Genomic DNA, 9,020 nt, shown 5'->3' on the forward strand with positions numbered 1-9,020 from the left:
GCTAGAATTTGCTTTATGAATCTGAAAGAAATGTACATCTCATTCTAATGACTATAGGGCTAAAGAATCTTCTGAATATTTTTGCCTAGTGCGGGGGGAGGTGGAGGAGTGGGGACGGGGACCTGCATCCTGTCCTGCGCCCACCCTGTGCTGCTCTGGGTCCAGTCCAACCCCACCTCCTGCTGCCACTCCATGACCTGCCCCACTCCTGCCCTGTTCCCCCTGCCTCCACTACCATTTTGGGGCATGTCCTGCTCCCTCTGCCGCTCTGGGTCCAGCCCCGCTTCACCCCCCATCCACCTGCTCCGCGTGTGGGGGGACATGGCGTGCAGCTGTGTGGGAGAGGCGTGGCATGCAGCCACAGGTTCTGATGCAGGGAGTCGCCACAGCACAGGGAGCACTCAGCAGCTGCATGGAGTGGGGAGTGGCATGGGTGGAGGTGGCGTGTGCCATGGTGTAAGCAGTGGCCACCGCAGGGGGAGCACCCACTAGCTGCATCCATGTGGAATGGGGAGCGATCCTGAGGTGTGGTGCAGGATGTGCAGGGGGTGGGAGTGGTGGCACGCGACCACAGGGCATGCGGGGGATGGGGGATGCCCACTAGCTGTGGCTGCATGGTGTGGGCAGCAGCCCTGGGGTGTGACACAGGGCGTGTGGGGGGGGTGTGGCACACGGCCACGTGATGCCCGTGTGGCACAGGGAACAGCCCCAGGGTGGGGTATGGGTCCACGGAGGGGCATGGTGCATGGCTGCACTGGCGGGTGTGGGACATGACTGAGGGGCATGGCACAGGGGATGCCTGCTGGCTGCAACCATGTGGTATGGGCAGCAGCCCTGGGATGTGGCAGGGGGGCCTTGGTATGCAACAACAGGCATGGCATGGGGAGTGGCCATGGCACAGGGAGCACCCACATAAGCCATCCTCCAAAAAAGAATCAAACTGGCCAGGAGGCATGCTCCATAGTCCTTGTAAGTTCAATAGCTTGCAAATACAATCAGCCTGGTAAAACCACCACTATAAGCTATCTTCTATTAGACCAACTAAAATAGTTGGGAAAATGCTTTTTTTGCAAGCTTTCAGGTACAAACACCCTTGTTCAGGCAAAGGGAGCAGCTGTAGATGTTTTGTGCTGACTGCATTTGTGTAACTCTTCTGCTGAGCACCTGTCAGCAGCAACAAGGGCAGGGTTCAATTTTGGGGAAACTAAATATATTTTACCATGGCTTGAGCCCTGTCTACCTGGGAAACACTAAATGGGTTACTAGGGTGTCCGATGAAAACAACAACCCTTTTCTCTCAAGCAGTGTAAACACAAAAACCAGATTTATTACAAAGCACCAAGAAAAGCAAAAGTAAATTACTAACCATAATTTAAAAACACTACAAACTACAAAACAAAGTCTATAGGTGGCACCCTCTGGGGGGAGGGGCACAGGTGTTTACCCACACCCAGGAAGTCTGGGACCTGGGACTCCCCAGTGGGAAGCCCCTCCCCCCAATACCTGCCCTTCAGCAGTAAACTGGGAAGGGTGGCCACACCAGAAAGTCCAGTGAGTTGTTCCATGGGTCCACTGTGCTGCAGGGAGCTGCTAGAGAGTGCAGGTCCTTCTGTGTTGCAAAGGGCCTCTCATTGCTCCCTGCAAGACTGTAGCACTGGTCCTCACTTCGGCATGGCGGATTTGAGGGGTGAACTTCAGTTTTCATCAGCATAACGCACCCCAAAGTTTTTAGTCCTAAAACTGCAAGAGAACTCGGAGTAAAGCCAGCTAAACAGCAAAAGAGCCTGACAAACAGCCAGCACTAACTGCACTGCATTGGTCAGGACACTAAGCCACGAAAGCAACATGTGCCAGGGCCAAAACATGCCAGGCCCAGACATATAGCAAACAAACACACTGCGGGGCTCAGCAATACAGCTATTCAGAGACACTACTGTTAAAAATGAAGTATTGTTAGAAATGCACAGTTTGCATCTCGCACCTGATAAGAAAAAACACTGCCAAGGACTTTTTTCTTAGCCAGCCTTGCCACAGTTCTTATACTAAATCACAGACTCTCCCCTCGCCTCTCCCTAGCTTTTCTCATGCAGATTACAGAAGCTGGAATTCAACTGACTGTGTCCTTGAAAGGGGGGGGGCTAAACTCTTGGTGACCTAAAGAACTTTCTGAGCATGCGCAATTAGCTGATGCATATTTACTTCTCCGCCCTGCGTACTTAAGTAATTATACTATACATGTGATATATGTAGCGATGTAACCACATATATGTTTATATAAAACGGAAATGAGCTGTAAGAGTTCCTGTTTCTGCACACGTGCCCAGGAGAAAAAAGGATAAATACAGCCTGCAAAAATTCCATGGGGGGTTCGGAGTAATCTGAGTCTTTGACTCTGCTCTGACCCTATTTGCAAATACACCTTTTGTGCTGCTAATGAGTGTGTGTCTATAATTTTGGTGGCCTCCAAGAAACGGACTGCAATCTTTTGCAACACTACCGCTGTAAAACAATAAAAGGGGGACTCAGGCCTGTCCTGCACCGCACCTGGGCCTGAATATACAACAAAAGAGTGCCAGGCCTACATGGCTGCGGCCTGGACATATAGTCTTCTTACCCACACAGCTAGGCTGATACCTAACAGCTATGAAACAATAAAAGTGGGGGCCAGGCCTATTTTGGCTTGGGCCTGAACCAGAACTAGTGCCCAGCCACAGCGCTTGGTTGGGGCATAAATTCAGAAAGGGACAAAAGTAGGCCCAGGCCTATTTCACTTGGCCTAGACTGGGCAGGAAAACCCACCCAGGCCTGTAATTACTATAAAACAGCAAGAAATAGGCCCCAGGCTTATGGCTGCAGCCTGGCCATGTAGTCTCATCTACACTACCACACTGAAGACACTACGATCCCCACATAGTGACTTCCAGGGCCCTGTCTCCTGGTCAGTCTCCATTAGGGAATGGTATCAGACCACTCAAGGCCTGCACAGCTGGTAGCTGTCAGGACCCTGTTCCTGGGCTGCCTGAAGTAGAAGAGGACACACTTATGGCATCATCCCACTCAAGCCATGTGTCTGGCATCACTAAAACAGCCAGCAAGACACGTAGCTGGGGTTCAGTGACACAGCTGTTAGAAATTGAATATTGTTAGAAGTGGAGTATTGTTAGAAATGCACAGCTTGCATCTTGCACCCGATAAGAAAGAAACACTGCCAAGGACTTTGTTCCTTTCCTAGCCTTGCCACAGCTTTTCTTATACTAAATCGCAGACTCTCCCCCAGCTTCTCCCTAGCCTTTCTCATACAGATTACAGAAGCTGGAATTCAACTGACTGTGTCCTTGAAAGTGGGGGGGGGTTGAACTCTTGGTGACCTATAGTAGTCTCTGAGCATGCTTAATTAGCTGATGCATATTTACCTCTCCGCCCTGCATACTTAAATAGTTAATTATACTATACATGCGATGTATGTAGTGATGTAACCACATGTATGCTTGTATGAAACGGAAGTGAGCTGTAAGAGTTCCTGTTTCTGCACACGTGCCCAGGAGGAAAAAGATAAATACAGCCTGCAAAATCCTTGGTGGGTTCAGAGTAATCTGACTTTTTGACTCTGCTCTGACCCTATTTGCAAATACACCTTTTGTGCCATCTAATGAGTGTGTGTCTGTGATTTTGGTGGCCTCCAGAGAAACGAACTGCTTTAAGCATCACAGCTATGCTATGCTGAGCCCAAAAGAAGTTGCAACAGCAGCTAAAACATGCCAGGTTCACAGTCCTGGCCCAGTGTGCACCAGCAAAACTGCCAGCTTCCAACCTGGGCCAGTTTGCTGCAGCGATTGATGTCCCCCACATGGCATCATCCCACTCAAAACCCAGAAAAGAAAAAGGGAAAGCAGAGGTCTCGAGTTCTGAGACAGATGTCCTCTCCCTGTACCTGAGGCTTTCCCTTCACATAGCTTCAGTTTGAAGAGCAAGGGGGAGTTAACTCACCCTGCCACGGGAAGCACGTTTTTTTGGCTCCCCAGTCAGCATTCAGGTTTCATCAGCCCCAAGAGGAAGAAGACCCAGACCAGGTGCCCTGACCCTTACATGCTGGCCACAAGGCACCTGTCCATGCCTCTGCTCTGCTCCCTGTCCCAGGCACGCATCGCCCTGAGCTGGGGCTGGGGCTGGCCAGCACTGTGGCCCCAGCCACTGCTGCCCCATCCTCTGCCCCAGCCCCGTCCCTCATTGTGGGGGTTTCAATTTGCCCCCACGCCCCAAGCTCCCTTTTTCCTTCCACAAACTTACCACCATGCAGTAAGTGGGCTGTGCAGCTCAGCTTTCTGCTCTCTGCTGGCCCACTACCTGTGGCCAGCCTGCATATGCACATATGCATATAGCGCTGCCTGCTTCTCCCTCCCAGGATGCCCCCATTTCCTGAAGGACCCTGGGCAACTGCCCACCTGGCCTAGGCATTAATCCGCCTTTGCCTGCAGTCAGCCAGTGCCCCTGCCTGAGGCAGATCCTTGCTGGTGCGCTGTAGCAGGGAAATGTCCCTGTCCTATTTCCCACCCTCTGAACCAGCCAACCCCTATGCCCCTGTCCTCTCCCTAAGAAACAGCCAGGAGATAGAAAGAAAAAAAATGTTTCATATGGGAGAACCCTTACAAGGAGACCCTCCTGGCCTGAGATCAGTGTTGTTGGCAGGTGTTGTTTACACCTTGTTGGGACAGTGACAACAATCAATCATGTGACAGCAGTAATGACTCAGGTGATGTCATAAAACAGCCTGCTGTGTATTTCCTATTCAATATTACCGTTTCTCCTCTATATAAATATATATAAATATACAGTACAACAAAATCCCTACAGCCCTATGGGTACTCCTTGGCTAGAGACAAACTACAGGGAATCACCCTGACAGAAATGCCCCTCACTGAGGTGCGAGGCAGGAGCTCCGCAACAGAAGCTGCAGGCATCGAGGCGCTGATGTCTGGACTCGGTCTGGCCTCGGACTCTCACTGATCTGAAGTGGTGGTAGTCAGTCTAGGGCAGCCTCCACTCCTCCGTCCTCTGGCTTGAAGCCAAACTCACAGCTCTTCCTCCCAAAGTCACCTGCTTGGTGCTGGCAGGGGGTGTGTTCCAGGCCAGGGAGGAGAGAGGCCAGCAGGATCTCCATGGTGCCACCACGGTGCTGCCAGGTCACTTGCCTTGGTCCTGTGATGGCCATGCAGGCTTTCATGAGAGGCTCTAGGATGGACCAGGTGAGAGGCGACAGTCACCGCACCATCCGTGCCCTGCCCTGGGCACAAAGGGTCTGAGTCCTTCATGCCCCTGGGTGGCCATAAGACAGAGAGCCTCACAGGGCTCCACCTGGCACCCCTGGTCCCTGAACACCGCCCACTGCAGCCCTGGGTCGTGGCTAGCTGGGGATTAGGAGAAGGGACATAGGCCTACATATACATGCACTGCTGTCCCCGCCCCCCCCCCCCACTTCATCCTCTGGACACATGACACATGCACTGCTCCAGCACACAGAGACACGGACCACCAAAAGGATGTCAAGGGCTTTTGCTCTCCATGGCCAGGACAGGTGTTTGTACATGGCAGGGTGTAGAGCTCTGTGCCCACACCAAACTGCAGGATGAGGCTGTTGCTGTGGGGCCATGCCAAGTCAGGAAGCAGGTTGGGCAGGGAGGGCTCCAGCAGCCCCTGCTCACCCTATGGTCAGCAGGTCATCCCTGCCCTGTGCCAGGCACAGAGCATGGTTCTGCCAGTGCCTCACACGCACCCACCTGGCTGCTGTTCCTGGGCAGATGACCTGTCCCCACATCTTCACACCCTTCTTGGAGGCATGGTGCATGCAGGAGAGTGTACTGCACCTGGACTGCTCTTCAAGTTGGCCTAGAACTGCCAGGAGGAGGCTGCGGGGCCACCTGCGCCTCAGATCCTCCACATAGTTGCACCTGGAGCAGCTGAAGGAAGAGAAGAGATGATTAGATAAAACACCCCCCAAAACCCTTCCCTGCTTGGAGCCACAATATACAAGGAGAGGACTCACATGGAAAGAGGGGTTACTGAACGCCCCAGACCTCACCAACCTCTTACCATATGCAGAAAGGTGATCACTCCCCAGGCACACACCCACTCTCACCATACACAGATGGTGCACACACACAGGGGATCAGCTGCTCCAGTTCTCACCCACTCTCACCATACATGCCTCTACATCTCACACCCAAGCCTCTCACATACAAGCTTCTCACACACACACCTCACTCTGCAGCAGTGTGGCTAAGTCTCACAAATAAAAGAAAATTGGCACTGCCTTTAAAAACAAACCCAAAACAAGCCCAACGCATTTCAAAGAGAAAGGAGTGGGGGACGCTTATATAAATTTCACATTTTTAGTAGTTCTACTTTTACTGCATATAATATTAAATTACACATTAAAATATTAAAATAAATTTGGGTGTGCTTACATTATTAAAAAAGGTCATCTTTGCTTGCTCCACCCTCTGTGGTCTCTGTTGTCATCAGACACATTCCCGTATTGAACTGTTAAAGCATATCCCGCCTTGAGACAAAATGTTTGCGGCAAATCCCCACTCTTCATAATCCATAGCAAACCTAGCACCTAGGGATCTGCCACAAGCCAGACAAAAACCCTTGGCAGGATGCATCCAGTCCATGGGTTGCATTTTTCCCACTCCTGCCATAAGGCATCAGGTGCCCTGGGGCATGTGCAGTCCAGGAGGGCTATCTAGTGTGAGGGCTGGTTGGGGATCAGGAGGATCTGAGAGGGATCTGCTGACAGAATGATAGAGTAGAATTGATACAGCACCATGATCATGTCCACCCCCTCCATGGTGTTAATTTTGATTCCCGTTTTCCATTTCTAATATAAATCCTCTAACTGAGCCACAAACTCATATAAGGATTATCCCAGCAGCAGGGTATCATTACAGAACTTTTTCTGGATATAATTTAGCCCCAACCTATACCTTCCAAACACAGCATCTTTAATGGCATCATAGTCATTCACTGACTTGTGGTGGTGGGGAACGCTGTTCAGGATAACAGACATGTTGCCAGTTATCAGCCAAGCAATATATCTCATGTATTCTCCTTCTTCCAACTTCCGTTAATGTACTTGGTTCTCCAAATTACCCAGAAACACCTCTGGAGCCTCTCCTTCCTTGTATGAGGTGAAGGACAAGGTGTTCACCCGGGGCGGGGGGGTGTGCAGCTGCCACCTGCTGAGGTAGATTGATCAGGACTCCAGTGCCTTGCTTCCTCTGAAATATTTGAGTTCTTGCTCATGCTTAAGCCAGGCCTCTTTAGCCTCGTGTTCGCGCTGTGCCGCCTTCTTGTTTGCTCAAGGGTTTTAAATGACTCTACTTCCTTTCCCCAAATTATTCCTTCTAGACAGCACGCTGTGGGATCCCATGGCTACTACCAGGTGTTGAGGACCAGTAAGAGGCACCCCTGCACTGAGCCACCCACTTCACCCGACTACCTACTAAGCCCCAAATGCTTCCCAAGGGGCAACTCACATCTGGCTGACCCCCTTCCTGGAGTACACTTGCAAGCCTGGGGTAACAGCTGCCACTACCCAGGGGTCTGGATTGTTTCCAGATGCTGTGCCCCCTGGGGTACACAGGCCTGGTAGACCTTGAAGGTTCTTGACCCACTGGGAGAACTTGGGGTGCTTCCTTAAGCCTGAAACACAGAAAGTAGCCTTCCTTAGCCAGCCGACCATGGGGAATAGAAAAGGCATGCCTAATCCCTCTCTCAGCAGGTCCACCACGATTGATATAGTGGAGAGCTTTATTGGTTAAAGAGGGTAGGTTTGGGGAAGGGTACAGGATAGAGAAGTATTAAAGAATAACCCAGAGCAAACAGTGTCAGCTTAGTAGCTGGTTGACATGCTTCTACATCACACTCAGCTATATATCTAGATAAATTCCAGGTAGTTTACTCAATTCAGCATCCTCAGAATCCTGACAGAAAGAGAGTTGCAGAGGTTCCAGTTGCTGTGTGTGATTTAACCCCCTCCTGGGGGGTCTTAACTTACATAGCCCTTTTGATATCACCTTCAAGATCCAATCAAGGCCCGGTCTTGCTTGATGTGGAGAAATCAATTTAAAAAGCTTTACTGGTCACCTAAGAGAGTGACATGGGCTCAAGCCCCTGCCCCCATACCATGAGGTCAGTGCTAACACAATAGAGAGGTGGAGTTCCCACCCTCTACCTGAAGTTCCTCATGTCAGCAATAACTCTATCGCAGAGCACTTAGGTGCCCTGCTCCTTTTAAAGAGGGGAAATTGCTAGGAAAAGAGCCCTAGCAGTGAGTGAGGAGCCCCAGCTGCTGGTTGCCAGGGCAACCAGAGTTAGCTAGTGACCCACCCCTGCCAGTGGTCAGCTGACAGGAAGGGGCAGGGTCTGGCTTACACTTAAACCCCAGGGCTGAGGCCAGGCAGTCAGTTCCTTGCTGGCAGCCAAGGGGAGAGGTGTGACTGCATGAGCAGCTCCTGATACTGGTGAGGGATGGAGCACTTCTGGGGTGGCTTGAGCGTTGTTATAGCCCGGCAGCTTGAATGTATGTTATAGCCCAGGGGCTTGTGTTTGTTTACTGTTTGACACCGGTGGCTTGAGTGAGGCTGTTAGGGGAAGGAGGAGGCCTCATAGGGGACCCATGGCAGTGTGGGGACCCCGAGTGCCAGGGAGGGCGCAACTCTGGGGGTGCACCGACCCCAAGCGCCAGAGAGGGTGTAGTGCCAGTGAGGGTACAGAGCGAGACAGGGCTGCAGAGGGCCCAGGGAGGACAAGGGGGCCAAATTATAATAAGACCCAGACTGAACAACGTTGATTCCATCAGAGAGGCTTGAGGTGTGGTAAAGGGGTGGTTGGAGCCATGAAAAGTCCATAAGGCTAGGGTGCCCCGAAATACCCATTGTAGACTGGGACCTACAAGGGGTTCAGGAATCCATGGGGTCAGTGAGTACAGCAGAACCATGTCCAAGATGACATAAAGGCAG

This window comes from Crocodylus siamensis, chromosome 4 (genome assembly GCF_052110815.1).
Source record: "Crocodylus siamensis isolate JL-2025a chromosome 4, ASM5211081v1, whole genome shotgun sequence".
In the NCBI taxonomy this organism is placed as follows: domain Eukaryota; kingdom Metazoa; phylum Chordata; order Crocodylia; family Crocodylidae; genus Crocodylus; species Crocodylus siamensis.